At 32.7% G+C, this 22,895-nt stretch overlaps 1 long non-coding RNA gene and 1 other non-coding gene across 2 annotated transcripts in view; one reads left to right on the plus strand and one right to left on the minus strand.

Moving 5' to 3' along the window:
• LOC135134987 (uncharacterized) overlaps window positions 1–22,895 on the plus strand; it is a 485,030-nt gene that overhangs the window by 72,731 nt on the left and 389,404 nt on the right. The gene's annotated exons all lie outside the window — the stretch shown is intronic.
• Window positions 16,067–16,137, minus strand: Trnag-gcc (transfer RNA glycine (anticodon GCC)). Its single transcript has one exon. It is a non-coding gene; the product is annotated as a tRNA-Gly (tRNA).

A 22,895-nucleotide genomic window follows, 5' to 3' on the forward strand; every position in this document is an offset into this window, starting at 1 on the left:
ATCTCTTTCGAAAATAAAATATCAATTCTTAAAAAAAAGACATCAGGGACCACAAGATTCCTTCGATCAATTTTTTTTTAAATGAAAACGCCAGGACCACTCCAGATTCTCTTAAATACTTTCAAAAACGAAACAACAAAGATCCTTAATGTTTTTTTAATCTCTTTCGGAAACAAAAGGAGGCTCAACATCCGGTTAAATTCGTCATAAAACTGAACACCACGGGCTCCCAAAATTATTTCAAAAACAATTTGTCAGAGGCTCCTAAGTTCTTTTAAGTTCTTTCGGAAATAAAACACCAGGGACCCCAAGGACCACAAGTTACTTTTACTATTTTTTTTTCAAAATGAAAATAGCAAGAGGCACTAAGATTGTGTTAAATCCTTTCAAAAACGAAACACTAAAGACGCTCAAGGTTCTCTTAATCTCTAACACCACGGACCATCAAGATCCTTTGAAATTAGTTATAAAATCAAACACCACGGGCTCCCAAAATTCTTCGTCTTAGAGCCCAGAAAATTCTCTTAAATCCTTTTAAAAACAAAACACCAAAAACCCTCAAGGTTTTATTAATTTCTTTCGAAAACAGACAACCAAGGAACCAAGGACCATCAAGATTCTTTCAAATTCGTCCTAAAACAAAACACCAGGGGCTCCCAAAATTCTTTCAAAAGCAAATCACCAGAGAACCCCAATATTATTTTTCAAAAGTAACACACTTTGGATCCAACATTCTTTTAAACTCTTTAGAAATAATGTACTACGGATCCTAGGATTCTTTGAATTTTTTTCAAAATGATAACACCAGAGCCCTTCTATATTTTTTGAGTCTCTTTTAAAAACAGTACACCAGGATCCAAAAATTTTTTTCATTTCTTAAAAAATGATAGTGAAAGCTGCGAATTTTTGAAATTCTTCCAAATAGTTTCAAAAAAAGACCTTCAACGTTCTTTTAATCTTTTTCGAAAACAAACCACTGGGATCCAACTCAAATTGGTTTTGAAATAAAACACCAGGACTCCCAGGGTTTTTCAAATTGATTCTGAAACAATACACCAGGAGGCTCCCAGGTTCTTTTAAATTCGAACTAAAATAAAATACAAGCAATCCCCAAGGCTTTTTCAAATTCTTTCAGAAACAAAATACCCGTAGAGTCAAGATTCTTTTAAATTCTTTAAAAAGAAAAACAGTAATGGCACTAAACTGTAACATCTGGAGGACATGAAATTAGCCATTTTTCAAACGAATCCTATTAAAATAACGTAAAATTGCAAACTAACAAATAATTTTATTGCAAATATATCGGCAACTTGTTTGTAGTAAATGCATAATTGATTCAGTTAATTTGAAAGACGATAAGGCAATGGCCAGAAAAAAAGTTAAGAGCTAACTAATAAACCATATATTATTCTATAAAAAAAATTGTTGATGGGGATGACCAGATCAATTTTGCTTAGAGTTTGACCATCTACAGGAGAAAACACGAAACTAACCATTCATCAAAAGGAGTTTATTAAAATATTTCCCTAGGTTATACTCGGGAAGTAAAAATAACTGAAAATATTTTGAGAAATGAATACTTTTTCATGCAGTCTACGTTGTAGCGAGGTTTCATTATTTTCGTTAAAATTAAAGTGGAAACCCTACTTTAATGCATATCCGTAAAGGTAAAAACAGTGCCAAGCTTTAATAATAGCACGTCATAGATCCATGAAATGAAATTTCGCGTTAAAATGAACGCGAAATTAAAATGCAATTTTTAAAAATTATTTCCGCTTCAGTGGCGAAGGGATGAACCATAGAACTCGTATTACACCCTACTCAAACTAGCACAACGACATCGTGCGGTTACAGTTTTCCAAAGTTGAATCGCCAAAAAGAGAATATGCTGTCGGACTCGAATATGATAACACTACGTGAATCTCTACACAAGTGTCTCCTAATCCCCATATCGTAACCATTATGACGACTCGTTTCATGTCAGAATTCGAGAATGGTTAAAACTATGTAACAATCCGGGCATTATTCCGAAGGGTAAAGCGTATCTCCGACTCCTGTGTATACAGATTAGGGTAATCCTTTATAAATCCGTTCATAAAATCGCTATCTTCTATACTCACTGGTACCCAAACGTCAAGTTAAGTCGGCGGATACCGCAAGAATTTAAATCAGTTTTTACAGTCGCAAAAAACGACACCTCAAATTTAAAATCGCTCTAAACTTCGAACATTAAAGAGGAGTTTACGTGTGCGTAAGGGAACGCCTGGGGAGCTTGCCAAATCGACTGTGTTTTGTAACGCATTTTACGAATGATAGATTTTCTGCTTGTATTGCAAATTTAAAAACCCTTAAACTGTTGTGCCTTTTTTATAAGATACTTTCGAAAACATTAAATAAATACGAGCCTGTTTGTGACTCAGTTTAACATTTCTCTGCGAACCAAAAGGAACCGTACTGTTTACAAAGTCATAAAAAACGTTGCAGTTGAAGTTGTGCTAGTGAAACTACATTTACCTCAACTTTAATAAAATCGCGTGTTTACGAACCCACAGGTTAAATCAACACTTAAGTAGCACTACGATGATGTTTTAAAACTCAAACGAGTCTACAGAGGTTATATTTGTTGCGCTGTTTTCATTTTAAGTGTTTTTAACTTTCAAGCGTTAATGTTAGTACACAACATTCTTTACACTAATATGTGGTACTAATAAACGTAAAAATTACATTCTGCTAATTCATTACACTGGTTATCCACTCTGTTTCACACTAGTAGTTATTAGCGGTGGGCAACTGAATTCAATTTAGAATTTTATTACCACATTTTATACCAATTCTTTTCGAGTGAACATGAAAGTGCTCCTTTTCCTAGCACTAATAGCTATTGTGGGATTTGATATAGAGATGAATAAAGAAATGTTCAACAAATAATGCCAGCTTCTGTTTTTAAGAATTGTTACCCTCACATTTGTACCTGGTATATTGTATTGTAATTTATCTCCCGTGATTTTTAAATATTTGCTCTAGTTACTCATGATGCTTACATCAGTAGTGAAACGTGTTGCGTAATTTGAACTTCTTCTTTGCCATTTTAGTTGTTTACAAGTATATTTTCGTTAGTCCTATCAGTTTTCTCGGTTTTTACCAAAAATCTGTCTTTTTCAAGACTACATTGTCGTTTGTGACTTAAACAAAAGTTTTCGAGAACTTTTCAACTTCGTTAAAAAAGGAATTTTGTTCTGTATAAAATGCTCACCCATGGACATAAAAAGTTAATCGTGAAGAATTTCCTGATGTTGCTATATTAGAAACAAGTTCTCTAAATGCACTGCGTTGCGTGTTAATTTATCCCGTGATACAGGAAGCGTTGCGGAGACTCGGGATAACGTTAGGCAAGTAATGGATGATAACCCTCATACATCTTTAAGAAGACCTGGGGCTGTTTCTCTACAACATGCAAATGTTTTAAGAACTCCAACCACTAAATTATTGGTAGAAAGTGACATATTGCAACTGGTTTAATCAAACGTTGGACAATCTTCTTCTTGATATAACCTCCTTTAGTGATGAAGCTTTGTTTCATTTATCAGGTCACATGAATTGCATGAACCCTTTTCTTTTGAAGAGTCAATTATAACTGCTCGATACCATAATATGTTGCTGGAATTCATTAACCAACGCCTTCCTGGGGACTTACAGCAGGACTATTTTCCATATGACGGTGCAACGGCTCATGTAGCACAACGGCGTTAAATTTCTTAAGGGAATTTTATGACGATTGTTCGATTAGTTACCACACTGACCGCATCAACCTATGGATTATTTTGCATTCCCGACGTTGAAAAATATCATCTCCAAACAACCTGCAACTAAAAGCCCTAATTCCAGAAGAATGTAAACGAACTACACCAGAGGTTCTTGTCCGAGTGTTTTGAAAATGTGAAATCAAGGGACAACCTGTGTCTGGAGGCTGCGAGTCAACAAAGATTTTGTATGATTTTTAGAACATTTGAAGTCTTGGTGGTATGAACTTCAAATGAATAATTTTTGAAAAAATTTTAAAAATCACCTGATATTAAATGATATTTTTCATATACTCATATAACGACTTGAACAGAAACATAAAATATTTTATTTGAATTCATCACTTCAATTAGAAAGTAAAGAATACAAACAGATCTTTCTAAAAATACAAAAAGATGGAAAGTAATTGCTAGTATGTGTGAACAGAAAGAATAAAATAATAAGAACTACATGTTGCAATTGTTTTTGATAAAATTTTAGTAATAAGTATAAATTTCTGTCTATATTAGTACGGTTAATTAACAATCAATCCAAAAATAACATAAATTTCTGTCCGGTTTTATCCACTTTCCAACTTTTATGCTTGGGTGTTTATCATATGGTCATTTGTAAGACATTTAACACAGAATAATTTCAATTCAAAATTTAGATTCACTTAGAAGCGTATTTTTTGTAGACACATATACGTAACAAAAATCCTGATTCTTCTCATAGTTTTAATATATCTTGTGTATAAGGCTGACCAAATGATGTACCTAATCATAGTAACGAACCAATCTCACTAATGTGCAATAAACCATCTTAATATGAGATCAAAAATAATCCCCAAGTCCTTTATTTCAGATTAAGAAAAAAAAAAAGAATGTTGGGTCCATGGTGTAATCTTTTTGAAAGATTTTTGGGAGCCTCTGATGTTTTGTTTTATAACCAATTTGAAAAGACTTTGAGTGTCCGTGGTGTTAGAGATTAAGAGAACCTTGAGGTTCATTAATGTTTCGTTTTTGAAAGGGTCTAAAAGAATCTTAGTGTCCCTTATTGCTGTTTTCATTTTGAAAAAAATTGAATAAAAGCATTGTGTTTTCCCTGGTGTTTTTTTCTTAAGAATTTAAAAGGATTTCACGCCTCTGGTGTTTTTTTTTCGAAGGAAGAACCTTAATGTCCTCCGAGGATTCGTTTTAGAAATAATGTTGGCGGCCCGTGGTGTTTAGTGTCCTGCGAATTGACAGGATGTTAAGAGTCCTTGGTGTAACGTTTCCGAAAGAGATTAATAAAACATTGAGAATCTTTAGGATTTCGTTTTTGAAAGGATTTAAATGAATTTGGACTGTTCCTGCTGTTTTAATTCTGAGAAAATTTGAATGAAGCAATCTTGTGGTCTCTAGTGTCTTTTTTAAAGAATTGATATTTTATTTTCGAAAGATATTAAATAAACCTTGAAGGTCTTTGGTGTTCTGTTTTTGAAAGAATTTAAGAGAATCTTGAGGGCTTGGTTTTTTCATGTTGAAAAAATCTTGGTATCTTTTTTTAATTATTAATTTTAAAAAATGTTGGGCCTGTGGTGTAGATTTGGGAAAAAATTTGAAAGAGGTTAAGAGAACAGTGAGGGTCTTTGATGTTTCGTTTTTGAAAGGATTTAAAAAAATCTCGAGAGCTGCTGATGTTTTCATCTTGAAAAAATTGGAATGAAACAATCTGGTGGTCCCTAGTGCTTTTTTTTAATTTAAACCAATATTTAACCTCGTGTTTTGTTACCTTACGGAATTTTAGCGATTTGTTTTTTAGTTCAATTGTGGATTGTTTTTGAAAAAACTAAAATAACATTGTATACCCTGGTGATTTAGATCTAACTGTATTAGTATTAATATTTAGATTTATCTGCGTAACCATTGTTTAATCGTGCATGTCTAATTTTTTGAAAAAAAAAATAAAACCTTCCATTGAAACCTGAAAACTACTAATCCAATTGCTCTGAAATTTAGCATTCAGCCTGATAATTTATGTATTCATCTCCACAAAAATTTGATGATGTCGCCTCAAAAATTTTCGAATTCCATTGTATGTTAAGCGGAAATGAAGTTCTGTCCAAATCACTTCAGATCAACTTTTATGCCTTTAGTGCCTATAATTTTACGTTATGTACAGCTAAAGAGAAATTTAACACAGTTATGTGTCTCTAATTTGGTTTTCCACTCAGTGGAAGGAAAAGAGTTTGACAAAACTAAAAAAACACAAAATGTTTTTATAATAAGTATTCAATTTTGTAATATTTTATGAATTGTTGAAGTTTTTAATGGAGGTATGAATAGAAGTGTGCCTTAATGTACATACTTCAACAGGATTATTTTTATTAAATAAGTTTAGATTACAAGAAAAAATATTACGTGTTTAATTTTTCTTAAATGTTATTTTCCCTCACAAATATAGAAACGTATAAATGAATAAGTACTTGTTGTAACACGTACAAATATTTAACAAACATGCTGAATTTACTAACACAAACGTGTTTCTCCATTACTCTCTTTTCCCCAGAGGAAGCAACGAGCAACCCTGAGAACTGTTTCTAGCAGATTATAATGCAGACTGCCAAATTTCTAACATGTACGAGGTAATACAAAAAGTAGGTTCCAGTGAGATTTGTAAAACGTGCCAGGTTTATGTATATGAAAATTTTTACTTGCTCTTTACTCAATTTGAAACTACTTACATAAAAAACACAATTTGTCGCCTTTTCTAAAATTCAATTGAAAAATAAGGACTTACCTTTGACTCTATTACCAAACAATTTCATATAGTTTGTATCTCCGTAAATTCACATACAGGGTGCTGAATTTACGACTCCCTCTGGTTTGTAGTTTCATATCATGGATATCATAGCAATGAAATAAACATAATTTTCAAGAGGAAAATGTATACTTTATCTCTGTAGTAGCCTACTCGCCCAGTTATGTAAGACTAGAAGTATATGGATGTAGGCAAAGAAGGTACGTATTTTTGCATTAAAAATTTTGCTTAAATATATCAAAAACATAAAACTCTAGCTAGCTAGAAATCGATCGAACATACTTAAGATGTGATGTCATAACCATGCTGTGCAACAACCAACCCCGTCATATTAAAACTAGTGTACTTTTATAACCGCGCTGTGCGCCCTGCTAGCATTTTTTTATTTGTGTCTGAAAACTCTTGGTCGTCCACCAGCAAAACTTGCAGATAAAATCGATAGATGAGCCCGATTCTCTTTGTTTTTCTTTAAATGTACAGTACCTCCAAGCCTCAGCATTGATTTTTCTTTCCAATAAAAATAAAAGACTCGCTCCGGGTCATGCGGACGAGCTACCTCCCAAAAATCAATTTTTTCGAACTCATTCGAAAATTCCTATAATAACTTTAATTCAGCTAACCGTCTGAAATAAACTGGTGTGAAACATTTGCCGTCTTATTCTATTAGGGCCGCTCTCGGCCACTTACCTTCCGGTACATTAGCCGGAGCAGGATGGAAATAATCGGAGCCGAGCCGTCGAGTCTTCAAATGAAGTTATAGAAGGGAGAAAGCACAATTACTACCTATTTGCATATTGCTTGTTGAATAATTTGCCTGAAAAATTAACACAGATGCTAATAATCTTCAAAATTCCGTCGAGGACGGAATATGAAATTTACTTCGGCAAACTTTTAATGAAATTAAAATGGTTCGTGAGATGTGTGGCCAAAGTTGATGAAGTTCCGAATAACATCGAACTAGCACAATGACATTGCGCGGCTACAGTGTTCCGAAGTTGAGTGGCCAAAAATAGAATACGGAAACGTTTCCGGACTTAAGTACAACAAAACTATGTGAGACTGTGGTTTCAAAGTTAAACAACAATTAAATGTGGCCCAGAGTAGTTTTCTAAGTGAGGATTTTTACATAATTTTGGTTTGTTCTCCGATTGCAGCTCAAGAATTAAATAATACCGCCAATAAACTACACTCATGTTGTCTATATTATTAAAATTTTATTGAGAACGGATAAACAAATTTTGCTTTGCGATATATTAAGTTTATCATAACCTCAAAACATATGCTAAATTTCAACGCAATCGGTAAACAATTCAGGCGGATTCATAAACCACAAGTATATGACTATGTCGAAGTTGTATAGTACTTATTATTATTACCTATGTTTTTATTTGCCTAACAAATATCGCAATGTAGAAAATGAAAAAAAAAAAGGAAAAATCGGCTGATTGGGTACATTTGTTCACTTTAAATAAATTCAGCTAGACAAATAATCAACACACATGTTTCCATGGGTATTAAAATAAAATAAACAAGCTTATTTGGGTAATTTTTAAAACTGACAACGCACGTAGATAAATTACATTAACCCGTTTTGTCCTCACAACCCACACACTATATCAAATTTTCCGCAAGTTCGTTTTATTAAATAACAGCAGATGGATAATTTGTCATTATGAATTCAACACGCTACACACTTGTTAGCAGAAATGTAGATCTTCCAGTGTCGAAGGAAAAGTTTATTACATCGACCCAGTTCAAACAAAACCAATTTTTCCCGGATAATTTGGGGTACTTGTGGCAATTTTCACTCAATAATTCGATTACTGCTGGAACTCCTGAAGCGACTGTATTTTTTACTGGCTGTTTATTAACGTTCACACCACATCGCGACTAATTAAGCGTGCTAATCAATTAAATCGCTTATTAGCTTTCCCCATAGCCGAACGTGACGATGTTTGACTGCTGAAAAAACGAGAGAACACTTTCAGCTGTTGATTGAATATACATTTTATCGAGAGCCAAATTTACGAAAAAGTTAAACCAGCCTGAAATAGCGACTTTCAGGGAACATTATAAAGCGTGTAAAAGACGCGACTAAGTTAATTGAGAAGTTTCATGTGGCTATTGTTTGTCGGCTTTTTCTTCTGTGTGTCTAGACAGACTGACCTCAAGAACATGGTTCTGTTTCATAACCATAGGGCTATTTTTTTGGTTTTTGAATTTTGGCCGCTAATTTAACCCGGTTTTATAGTTTCGCTATTTTTTACTAAAATTACACCGCGGTTGCCTACTTGTTCCTAAATGCGGAGGCACGCGGCATAAAAAATTTTAACAATCTGTTACCCCACTAGTGAGTATTTTATGGCAGAGTGGCGTACTAAGTTCTTTGTTCGTCTAGACGAATCAATACCCACCACTGGTTTTTTGTTAAATGTTAAGTACTTAATACTCTTAAAATAAGTGTGAAAACTGTGAAATACTTTAATGGATTGTGGTTGCTAGTGTTTTGGGCACGTATTTATCACCAAAAATGCGATTCCGGCGGGTGTAAATTCAGGGAGAAAGAATTATAAGAGAAGAAAATGCATGCTCAAATTGTAACAAACAATTGGCTAATGGGGCGGATTAGTGTTTGGACTCGCTTTATCTAAAGCCTGCTATATTTACGGCCGTTCCGTTGTGTAGTTTCTTGTTGCTTTTAATGACCCATCGATTACGAATTTTAATTCGTTGGCTTAGACTCCATACCGTATTTTTGCCTTTATTTGCTTTTGATTGCGTGAGCATGTCGCTGCTCTGCGGAGCCCATTGTTGGCAAAAATGTCGCAGTGATAATTTTACCTTGAACATATTTTCCTAATAAAGAAGGTTGTTTGCTAAAATATAAAAATATCCTGGGGTACGTTTTTAGGTTAAATAAATTGGCTGCAAATAACGGCGAACAGAGATTGGTGACCAAGCAACCAATCCTGTGTTTAGGTGGTAGAGGCGATGTTTTCTCGTCTTGTTGAAATAACACACTGATTCGGGTGGAAATAGCCGGAAGTGAAACCTTCACTGTTTTGCTTTCATCGCTAAGGTGTATGTGAATAATTTTAAGGTGTTGTTTAACAAATAGAGTTCCAAAACTACTTTGTGATTTCAGTTTATTAACTTTAGGGGAATTTAGTAATAATTTAAGACACAATTTATACATCCATAGGCTACTCTTGACACTTATTTTTTTTACCACAAATATTCTATGATGAGTAGACAAATTTTAGTTAACTTTGTACCATCTACATGATATTCGCAAAATATCTTTAAAATTTTACAACAGTTAGTGCGAATCATCTGTCGAGTAAATATCGACATAGACTATAGGCGGCAGATAATACATATACAGACGACATACAGACCTTACATAGATAGAAATGGGAGACCTATTTTTTTATTTTCTAAGCGTCATGCAAAAAGCACATTAATTTGTTGATTTAAGCTAACATTAAACAATTTGTATCTACAAAAAATTTAATATGTATAAATAAGAAAAAAAGTTGAAAATGTTCAAAGTTTTCTTATATACACACTCCTATCGGTTTCTATATATTTTTTAACATTTCTTCTTTTAAAGTGCAGTAAAGGAACAGTGAATGCGTTACATACATTTATGGCCTTCAATGCAATGAATCAAATAAACAACATACCCAATAAGAATGGTAGATATTTAGATCTGGTACTCTGTTCAGAAGATATAGTTTTCGAAATCACTCGACAACTTGATCCTCTTGTTAAAGAAGACGACCATCACCCATCTCTGGAGTTGCTAGTAAGTCTGTCTAATTTTGAGCGTAATATACCTTTTGTCACTCAACATTCGAAATACTATTACAACTACAAAAAATATGATCTTACTACGTTATATACAGAATTAGCCTTTAAATCATGGGAAGATCTTTATAAAATATCGAACGTCGATGAAGCTACGGATTTTTTCTATAATGATCTGATGAAGTGTGTTGACTCTTTTGTGCCCTGTAAACCCATTAAAAACCGCACCTATCCAAAATGGTATACTCCGCAACTGATTAAATTAATCGAAATGAAAAATCGATATAGGAAACTCTACAAAAAAACTAAATTACAATATTATTCCGATATGGTTAATCAAATTCGTAAAGAAATCAAGTCTAATATCAAAAAAGATTACGATAAATTTGTGAGTGACGCACAGTATCGTCTTCGCAACGATCCGCACAAGCTTTGGTCATTTATTGACACAAAAAAAAATGTAACCAGAATTCCAGGCAAAATGACTCTTGATGCTGAAGAATTGTCTTCGCCATACAGCATTGTCGAAGGATTTGCAGATCTATTTAGCAGTGTCTATTCGTCGAAGACATGTCATCCCATCTGTGATACTTTTGATTCTGTCTGTGATAATAATGGCTGTGGCATTGTGGATAACCTAAACTGTGATACATCTGACTGTGATATGCAAAATGTGCTCCATACATTTCATATATCTGTGGTTGACATCAAGAAGGCTGTGAAAAAGTTAAAATCTAATTTTACTTCGGGACCGGATAAAATACCGGCATTCCTTGTTAAGGACTGTATTAATTGTTTTTGCGAACCTCTTTGCTATTTGTACAATTTAATTATTCAGACCTGTACCTTTCCCAAATTATGGAAAATCGCTAAAGTAATCCCAATTTTCAAGTCGGGCAGTAAGTCAGATGTCACTAACTATCGCCCAGTATCTGTCATTAGCAATTTTGCAAAAATTTTTGACAGCATCTTAACTAATATTTTGTATAGCCACGTAACATCCCAAATTACACACAGGCAACATGGTTTTATCAAAGGGAAATCTACTACTACCAATTTAAGTGAATTTGTCCAATTAGTTTCCAATGCTCTAGATAAACGTCATCAGGTAGATGTTATTTACACAGATCTCTCTAAGGCCTTTGACACTGTTGATCATAATATATTAATAAATAAGCTTTCAAAAGTTGGTTTATGTAACAGCTTGATATCTCTTTTTCAATCAATATTGAGTGAAAGATCTCAGTATGTGGAACACAATGGCTATCAATCTAGGGTGTATTCTTCTACTAGCGGAGTAACACAAGGGTCAAATCTTGGGCCTATTTTGTTCAATATTTTTATCAATGATATTACGAAAGCCTTCACCAGCCAAGTATTTTTGTACGCGGATGACCTAAAGATTGTAAGAATAATTAAAGACCACCTCGATTCTTTAGCGCTTCAAGAGGATATTAATAATTTTGTGATGTATTGTAGAACTAATAAAATTAAGATTAACATAAGTAAATGTAAAGTAATGACCTTTTCTCGTAAAACTCATGAAATTAATTTTCAATATTACCTAAACAATACGTTACTAAACAAATGTGAACAAATTCAGGACCTTGGCGTAACTTTAGATAGTTCCCTGTCATTCGTTCCTCATATTAATAAAATCTGTAAAGACGCGTATACCATGTTAGGCTTTATAAAAAGGAACACCACTAGTTTTAAAGATATTGAATGTTTGAAAATACTTTATAATGCTTACATCGTAAACAAGTTAAACTATTGTTGTGTAGTATGGAATCCTTTTTATGATGTTCATGTGAACTCCATGGAAAAGGTACAACGTAAATTTTGCAAATATCTACATTTTATATCACATGGTTTTTATCCTATTCAAGGGTATCCACAACAAGAACTATTAGATGAATTTAGTTTGTGTCCATTACATCTTAGGCGTGAATTTTCCAATATTATCTACCTATATAAAATTGTTCACGGCATTACAGTGTCCTCATATATGTTAGAACAGCTCAACTTCAGTGTTCCCAATGTTTTGTGTAGAAATTTGATGACCTTCTCTTATAACACCCCACATACGAATCAACATCTGCATTCGCCAATGTACAATATGTGTGTTAGTTACAACAAATTATGTAAATTTAACAAAGACATAGATCTATTTCGTTTTCAGCTTAGCGCATTTAGAAGGCTATGTAAAGACTATTTTAATATGTTTTAATGTTTATCGGTATTCTTTTTAAGTATATACAAGATTGTTGTTTTGTATTTTGTTATCCTGTAATTGGACTTCGGTCTGCTGGGTAAATAAATCTTAAATCTTTTAAGAATTAAGTTAGTGGTTAGTAATTATAACGCACCACGTGACCAAAAAAGATTCATATAAAATTTCTCTTTAAATACTTATTAGTCTTTTAAATAGGCATAAGTTAAATAAGTAAGTTAGATCTGCGATATGCGCTGTTGCTTCGTCGTGTTGGCACTGTTGGCAGTAACTTAAATGAAGTTCTTTATTACCAATTGGTGTATGAAAGCTTACTAAAATTTTTGCCTATGCCGTTCCCCACTTACTTAATACTGAAAATTTCACGAACTTTGTTTAAAACAAAACTGTTTGTCTTTAGTCGGTGAACGCAGTAGTCTTAAAAATGCTAAAAGCACAATGAAGCAAAAAAACAACTTTATTCCAAGGAGAAAATAACAAAAACAAAGTTTCAAATCTGATCATTGTTCCGACCAAACACATATTATTTAAAATTTAATTCAACATTGCTAAATTTAAATTTTACAGATCATTGAATAAACCAAACATTTTTGAAAACTTTCTATAATGAGATTAAATTCTACCTTTTTCAGAATAATAATAATAGAAATAATAATTAATACACATGCAATATAATTAATAGTTTTATATTTTCTTAAAATGATGGCTTCACACACTGAATATGTTAATTGTGTTAATTACTGAAAAGAACAACACACTTATTCATCTCTTTTATGAATGAACCAGTGTTATTTTTATTACCTTCCCGAGCGTAAGCTAAGGAAGTACAGTAATATTTATTACAATAATGTCCATCGGACGAATGGCTACTTTTATATTTTCTCGACGTGTCATGACCCCTACAGTACGAAAAAATCTCTTCCATGTTCGTCTGTCTGTTTGTCCGTCGTTTGTGTCGTTTTTTATTAGACAGATAATTTTCGAAACTACTAGACCGATTGTTGTCAAATTTTGTGTGTGAGTTATGGTAGATGTAGATGATAAAACGCTAACCAAATTTTGTGCAGCGTTTTTACCTGAGACATTCAGATTTTTTGAGAAAAAAGTATAACAACATTTTGCAATTAATTTGCCAGTTTAATCTTATCAGGTACTAGCCCCGCCCACCCACCCTCACTTTTCTTAGAGGGTACCTCATTTGCCAAAATCAGTCTTATCTTGGCACCTACTAGCCCCGCCCACCCATCCGCTTTTTTTAGAGGGTATGTCATTGCCAAAATCAGTTTTATCGTAGCAAGTACTGATGACTAACTTTTACAAAAAAAATATCAAAATTTGGAAACACTAAGAGCTTACTTATATGCACAAGGCAGGAATTTTAAACAGCTTCTCTAGTGTTTAGTTGGTTATGCACTTATGCTTTAATGGATTTTTTTTTTGTTGGTTTTGTTTGTGTTTTTGATTTATAAGTGTCTTCTTAAATGTTTTTTTTTTTTTGGTTTATATATTAATGAAAAATAACAGCTTTTTTTATTAATAATAATGCATAACGACTACTGGTTGTTGTGGTTATTGTCCTAAAAAAATGAAAGGTAGATTTCAGGCATCATCGTTACTAAAAAATCAGAAAGTAATTTTTATATACAGAGTGGTTCTAAAAAATATTTTTAATTATTACAATTTTCGTATATCGGTATTTCAGTTTTCACAAATAGAATAATCTATACTTTATTATAGTAGCCTGCATAGATATTGTAGCCGTCCATAGAGTCGAGATTTGCGAATAAAAATAAAATAAAACCGGCTCAAACGGAGCCGACGACGGCTTGCAAGTTCTGTCACTACGGCACGCGTCATATCACACAGGGGTGTATTTAAGGCTGTTTGCACAAAATCTTAGGGTCACTGTAATCTTACTATTTTCTATCTACGAGAAACGATTTGTCACACAGCTACGAAACCGATGATCTAGAGAAAGATGGAAGTTTGAAAATTTATTTCAACAAGTGTAATAACCGTTTGGTGCAACACAATTGGTTCAAGCAAACTAAAATATGACAGGAAACAAACAGTCCACGTGGACTAGTTTATAGGCGTGTTTGCTGCTAAGATGACTTGGTTTTTCGCTCCACCTGCCTCCGCAACGATGAATATACCATACCACAACTTGTGTACAGTGAACAGAGCTTCGATTTTATTGATGAGATTCAGCTCAGAAATGAAACAGATTATATCATAACGGAAAAAATTACATTTAATATTAAATACGTCTCTGTGCAACGTGTGCCAGAGTGACGTCAGACTCTGCAAGCCACCGTCGGCTCCGTTTGAACCGGTTTTATTTTATTTTTATTCGCAAATTTCGACTCTATGGACGGCTACCATATCTATGCAGGCTACTATACTACATGTTATTCTATTTTTTGTTCTCTTTCTTTTTTGTTTTTTCGATATTTAAATTTGATAGTTACTGCAATTTTTACTTTGTTAAAAGACACATCGACAAAATAGAAGAATGAGAACAAAAAATAGAATAAGATACAGTAGTAAAATACAGATGTTCTATTTGAAAAAACTGAAATATCGATATTTGAAGATGTAAATTTTTAGAAATTTTTCATAATACTGTGTATTAAAATTTGATTTAATTGATACCACAACAAAGCATCTATCTTGTGTTTATCTTCTACAAAATCTTGTGACACACACCTTAAAAATAATTATTTCAAAAAAATATTGGAATAACGTGGAGGTGAATGAGAATATGTAAAAAAATTAAATTGTGTGTTACACCTAAAAGCAAAACATTAAAGATAATTTTAGAGTATAATCTTTAAAGAATCGTTAAAGAACTTTGGTCTTTGACTTTTTGTTGTATCTCTAAGAATTAATGACTTATCGACCACCGCACTCTTAAAGACACCCTGTATATCCGTTTATTTCTCTCAAAAAATTGATGACGTCATCTCGTAATTTTGCGAACTAAATCCTATCTAAAAATGTGGAAAATGTGATGAGCCTTTGGCATTGCATTAATATTTTTTAGAATTGCTTATATTGACTCAAAAAATTAATCAATGTAAAGCATTTTTAAAATTTCATCTATTAGATCTGAAACCATTTATTTGAAATTTTAAGTGTACTTTAATCTTATCCTCTATATCGTAAAACATAATATAAGATTAAAGTACACATTAACGAATATTTTTCGCTTTAAATATTGAAGAAATTATCTTAAAATTTTATTAAGTAAATTTGATTCTAATTTTATGCGTCGGCACTGTCCAATAAAGTTTGTTCCTTACCTGAAATGGTACGTAGACGATGATTTAAAATTTAAAAGACAGTAATATTATTTTAAATACAACCCAACATGTCTAAAATTTGTATACTTTTCAATATTGTTTGCTGATATAAAGATAAGTTTCAACAAAAAAAGTTTGCGTCGGCCGGGAATCGAACCCGGGCCGCCCGCGTGGCAGGCGAGCATTCTACCACTGAACCACCGATGCTGTTAGAAGCCGATATGATCATTTACGATTCTAACCTTTACCGGTATGTCTACGACAAAAACAACGTAAAATCCCTTTCTATTGTGAAGATTGTGATATAGTAAAATTGGTAAAATCACTTAAAGACCAAATTCAACGTTTATCGGATGAAATTGCTAACATCGAAAAAGAAGTATCACCTGTGTCATCGATTGATAAAACGCTGTCTGAGGACGACATTATCAACGAGATTATGGAGCGACAACAAAAAGCGGTAAATATAATTGTGTACAATTTACCGGAATCCGGCAAAGAGACAAGTACCGAACGTGCAAATGATGATGTTGATAAATGTATTGATATCATTAAGAAAAAAACTCCAAATGTTACAATCGTTAAATGCAGTCGTTTGGGAAAGCCTAACAAGGATCGCCCTCGCCTCATTAAATTGCAACTGCCTTCAGCCGATCAAGTTCTACAAGTCCTAAAATCTTACAAAGTGGAAAATAACATATACCTGAATCGAGATCTTACAATAAAACAAAGGAATTACACATATAATATCCGTAAGGAATTCAGAAGTCGTAAGGCTAAAGGTGAAAATGATATTGTCCTTAAATATTCAAATGGAATGCCTAAAATTGTCCAAAAAAACCTTTCCCAACCCAGCAGCCAATAAAAACTATAAATATGTCAATTACTGTCCAAAATGTTAGAGGTCTCAATACAAAAGTTAAAACTTTCTATTTAAATGCATTATCCTCTGAAAGTGACGTTATAATCTTATCTGAAACATGGCTACGTGAAGATGTTGCATCTGAAGAATATTTTGGTCACTTTTATGATGTACATCGTTGTAATGGAGGTTATAGGGGCCGTGGTGTACTTATCGCCGTTAAATCTACTTTTACTTCAAGGGTTTTGAATCTGCGTTCTCCGGTAGAATCTGTTGATATTGTTGGTGTTAAATTAGAATACAACAATAATTTTATCAATGTCATTGCTATTTACATTCCTCCTGCTAAATCATCGGATGTTTATGAGGCGGTATTTGAATATCTGGAACAAAGGATTGATCTTTCCAACAGAACCGTTATTGCTGGTGACTTTAATATTCGAGAATATAATCGCATGTTAAATATTTCATCCAGTCAAGGATCTTTGAATTTACTAAACACCTTTATGATTTTCAATGAGCTTATGCAGATAAATAATATTCCGAACAAAAATGGTAGATTTTTAGATTTAATTTTATGTTCCAAAGACATAGTTTTTACTGTCACACGTCAGAATTTTCCCCTCGTTGAAGAGGATACTCATCATCCATCTATTCTTGTTGATTTATGTGTAGCTGTGTCTGAACATAATGTACCATTCATATCTGATAGATCAAAGTATTACTATAATTTTAGAAAAGGGGACCTCATAACCTTGTACACTATGATTGCTTTCAAGTCGTGGGACGATCTTTTCAAAATTTCGAATGTGGATGAAGCTTGTGAATTTCTTTATACTGAATTAATGATGTGCATTAACTCATGTATTCCCCTTACATCTGTGAAGAATCGTTTATATCCGAAATGGTACTCTCGTCGACTGATTAAGATGAGTGAGGAAAAAAATCGTTATAGGAAGTTACACAAAAAGACTAAACTTCAGTACTATTCTGATAATCAAATTCGTAGAGACATTAAGACTTTAATTAAACATGAATACGAGAAATTTATTAGTGACGCTCAAAACCAACTTCATAATGCTCCTAACAAGTTCTGGTCATTCATTAGCTCCAAAAAGAATGTATCTACAATACCTGGAAAAATGTCCTTCAGAGGTGTGGAACTAGGGACTCCAGATAATATTGTTGAAGGATTTGCAGACATGTTTAGTAGTATATATATGTCCAACATCAATGATGGTGCGAGTGGTTTTTGTGATGTGTTACCTACTGTCTGTGATAACCATGGCTGTGCTATTTCCAATACGCTTACATGTGATACATCTGTCTGTGATGCACCAAATGTTCTACATAAATTCCGTGTGTCTATAGATGATATTAAAAAGGTAGCAAAGAAGTTAAAAGCGAATTTTACATCAGGACCAGATAAGATACCTGCGTTTCTAGTCAAAGACTGTATTAACTATTTATGTATACCTCTGTGTTATCTATATAATTTAATCGTAGAAACTAGCACATTTCCGAAACCCTGGAAAATAGCCAAAGTTATTCCCACTTTTAAATGCGGTAGTAAAGCAGATATCGTTAATTATCGTCCTATTTGTATTATCAATAATTTTGCCAAAATCTTCGATAGTATTTTAGCTAGTATTTTGTACAGTCACTCTGTCACCCAAATGGTTAGCTGCCAACATGGTTTTATGCATGGAAAATCTACCTGTTCAAACCTGAGTGAATACATTCAGTTAGTTTCTACTGCCTTAGATGAGCGCTATCAAGTGGACGTTATCTATACTGATCTTTCAAAGGCCTTTGATGTTGTTAATCATGAAATATTAAGCGCTAAGCTTTCTGAATTTGGTCTGTGTAACGGTCTGTTAGGTCTTTTTAAATCATTATTGTATGGTAGGACCCAATATGTAGAGTATAGTGGCCACAAATCTAGGTTGTTTACTACAAATAGCGGAGTCACTCAAGGCTCTAATCTTGGTCCAGTCTTATTCAACATTTTCATGAATGACGTAACGAAGAACCTTTCTTGTCAAGTTTTTCTCTATGCTGATGATTTGAAAATTCTGAAAATAGTCAAAAATTATAACGATTGTCTGATTCTACAAGAAGACGTTAATAAATTCCAGCTGTGGTGTAAAATTAATAAGCTAATAATTAATAAGGATAAATGTAGCGTGATAACCTTTTGTCGTAAAGCACATGCAATTGATTTTGATTATTCTCTAAGTAATACTCCTTTGAAAAAGTGTAAAGAAATCAGGGACCTTGGTATAATACTGGACAATACGTTGTCATTCATTCCCCATATTAATAAGATTCGCAAAGATGCCTATTCCATGTTAGGTTTTATAAAGAGGAATACCTTCGGTTTTAAAAGCATTGATTGTTTGAGGACGTTATTTAGGGCACTTATTCTAAGTAAGCTTAATTATTGTTGCGTTGTTTGGAATCCTTTCTACGATAAACATAGTAAGTCCCTCGAAAACGTACAGCGTAAGTTCTGTAAATTTCTCTATTATGTGTCGCACCAATCTTATCCTGTTCAAGGTTATCCGCATCAAGAACTTTTAAATGAGTTTGGCTTATGTCCTTTGCAAGTTACACGTAATTACTTTTGTGTTATCTATTTGTATAAAATTGTAAATGGTATTACATATTCCCCTCTATTGTTAGAACAATTAAATTTTACTGTTCCTCAAGTTTCCAATAGAGACTTATTAACTTTTTCGTACAAAACACCACATACTAATCAACATTTGCACTCGCCTGTATATAATATGTGTATTTCTTACAATGAAATATGTAAAGTTGATAAAAAAATAGATATTTTTTATCTTAGACTTAGCGAGTTTGAAAAACTTTGTAAAACTCATTTTGATATTTTATAATCATTGTTGTACATTTGTTATTATTTGTAAACTGCTTTTTGTAATTTGTATTTTATTTTTAATTTAATTAGTAAGTAGGTAGTCATTTGTGTACGTACAGATACTGTATCTTTTCACTTTGGTACCCTATAATTGGACTTTAGTCTGCTGGGTAATAATATTAATAATAATAATAATAATAATAATAACTTATGCTAGATTAGGATTGTGTAGTAGAGTCCACTTGACGAATTAAAGTTTTCTCGACGTTTCATAGTTCCTGAAATATAAAAAAGTAGATTTTTCTTCTCTGTCTATCTATCTGTCTGCACTGTTCAAAATTACTCAACAGATTTCTGTGAAATTTTAGATAGACTTTAGGAGAACCGTGTAGATTGTAAAACACTAACAAAAATTTGTCTGTTCATCCTCACCATAAATTAATATTTAACTTCAATGGGAAACTTTCATACTCTCGTCTAATACTTTATTCTTAAATCTATATAAGCACTTAAATAACTACAAACGCTGTAGATTTAGTTTGCGGTTGAGTGCATTTCATGCTTTCAGTTGTTAATCAAAGATTAATATTAACAGAGGTTGTTGACCCAGAAAGAGCACAGCCTTTCTGGTTATTAAAAAATCCTCTCGAAATTAGTTTGATGTTTCAAGCAATAAAAGCTTAACTGAAATACTTTGGATATTTCTCGAGAAAATTTCGTTAATATGATTCAAGGTATTTCCGCATTTATTACAGGAGAAAGCAGTGGCACCGGGAACATCTTAACTATTTCTTGATTTTCCAAGCAGCCATATTTTGAGTTTTATGTCTGGAGCAAGTGTGCCTCCGATTCGATAATGTCGGGTAACTGTGAATGTTCCGGAGGCAATTGTGGCGAATAATAATGACATTTTGCAAAATGAGTGTGGAATAAGCAGTGAAATATTGAGTTCTCCGATGTGCATAATTTTCGCATTTCAACAAGACAACATTTCCTTCCGTTCGTGCCTTCGACTACAAAGGCGGTATATAAATTCTTCATCTTGGTATCCGTCCTGAATTATGTCTGGGTAGATACAGAGCTCTCTGGATAATGAATTTTCCAGATATGTTTTACAGTGCCATAAAAGTCGAGGGAACTTATGTCACTCCAAGTCACAACGAGTCGATAGCGCGCAAACTAAGATGTGGAATTAATAGAGATAGATGGTGCTATATTAGTTTGTTTGCCGGAGTTTGTAGACCAGAAACTGTTAATGGATCAAATTTATTATCATTACTACGGTAGTGCGCCTTTTATATCGCTGCTCGTAATTATGCAATGCCATTAGCTGATTAGCGACTGCTGATTACCGCTTTATCAAAGGCGTGTTTGCATCAACTCGAACCGATTAAAGAAAATCTTAGCAAAGTGATTCTAAGACACCTGCTAAGAAGCGCACCGTACGAAATTTCATCATTTTTCTTTTATTTCTATAGCTAAATATTTATGGTAAACTCATTTGGCGAATTTTTGTCTTCATGTTTCTACGTTTCTACGTCTAAGTTTTTAGCTACCGATTTGTCTGGTGATTGTCACTGATTAAATAGAAGTAGCTGAAAGCCTTGATTTCCTTTAAAAGCTACTCATGTTCTGTTCAAATAGGATTTAGTTTGAATATCTCTAAGATTTATATAAGGATTTTAGAATCTTCACTGAATTTTCCTTCTGATAGTCCCTTTTTCTATTTGAATACAGTCAATTTAGTATTCCCTTAGAAAAAATTTTAGTGTTAAATTCTCATTTTTCTCTGTTACTTGAAGGTCTGTCCTAAAAAGAGCTTTAGATTCATAATCTAACTCGAATTCTGATACGGCTTTTTCCGTCCAAATAAAGCCATTTTTAGATTTTTTTTTAAATTCTATTAAACTAAATTTTCCTTTTTCACAGTTACTTCAAGACTTATCAAAAAAAGGACTTTATATTCATAATTTTAGTCGAGTTTTCTATATTTTGTCCATTTGCCAAGATAAACACAACTTTTTGTTCAATTTCTATTTTTATATATAGATAATAGACTCTAATTTCTGTTATCGAAAAAAGAACTTCAAACTTCGTTATCTGCACTGAATTTTGTTTTTTTTTCCGTCTTAGTAGAGACAGTTTGAAATTTTGTCAGTTAAATTCTCATTTTTCTCAGTTATTTGAAGGTCTGTCCTAAAGGAGGTTTCAGATTCATAATCTACGTCCAATTTTTTCTATGAGTTTGCTTTTCCCACTTAAATAAAGCCAATAAGGCTCTTTGAAGAGTTATCCTAAAAGGCTTACATTCATAATTTACGCCGAATTTTCTCTATTTTGAAAAATTTTTGCCACAATAAAGGTGTTTTTAACATTTTTTGATGTTTTCTTTTTAACTAGGTTCTGATTTTTCAGATTATTATCAAAAAAATAAAATTTAATTTGGAATGTTCATTGAATTTTCCATATGGTAGTCCCTTATTCGATTTGAATATAGTCACTTCTAGTCTTTTTTTGGAAACATTTTTTCAGATTCTCATTTTTTTGAGTTATTTCAACTATGTTAAAAAGGTTTTAGATTCACAATCTACATCTAATTCTTTATAAGTATATATGATACTGCTTTTACACCCAAATAAGGCCATTTTTAGAATTTTTTGAAAAACCTTTGGAAAGAATTCACGTTTTTCACGGTTCAAGACTTATGCCAAAAAGGTCTCTATCTGGACTATTTTAGTAGAATTTTCTGTATTTTCTCAATTTTTTACCAAAATAAACCTGAAATAAACCTATCTTCAACTTTTTTTTTAATTTATATATTTTTTAAAAAATCAGGGGCAATTCTGAATCAAACTGGTTAAATTGCAAATTTCCATAGTAACGAGTTAAATTCGTAAATCTGATTGGCTGTTTATTTTTTAACAACATTTAAATCTTTGATTCGGAATTGGCTCTTATTTTTGTTATCGATAAAAGAACTTCAACTTCGTTATTTGTATTGAATTTTCCATCTAGCAGTTCCTTTTTCCATCTTAAATAGAGCCAAATTTATTTTTTTTTTTTTTTGGAATAATTTTATCAGTTAGATTCTCAATTTGTTTCGGATATTTGAAAATCGATCCTGAAAAAGACACCAGATTCATAATCTACGCCAATTTTTTTCTACGACCTCGCTTTTTCCACCCAAACAAAACTGTTTTTAGATTTTCATTTTGAAAATCA

The sequence above is a fragment of the Zophobas morio genome, unplaced genomic scaffold (genome assembly GCF_036711695.1).
Source record: "Zophobas morio isolate AGI-343-1 ecotype UQ-CSIRO unplaced genomic scaffold, CSIRO_AGI_Zmor_V1 ptg000024l, whole genome shotgun sequence".
In the NCBI taxonomy this organism is placed as follows: domain Eukaryota; kingdom Metazoa; phylum Arthropoda; class Insecta; order Coleoptera; family Tenebrionidae; genus Zophobas; species Zophobas morio.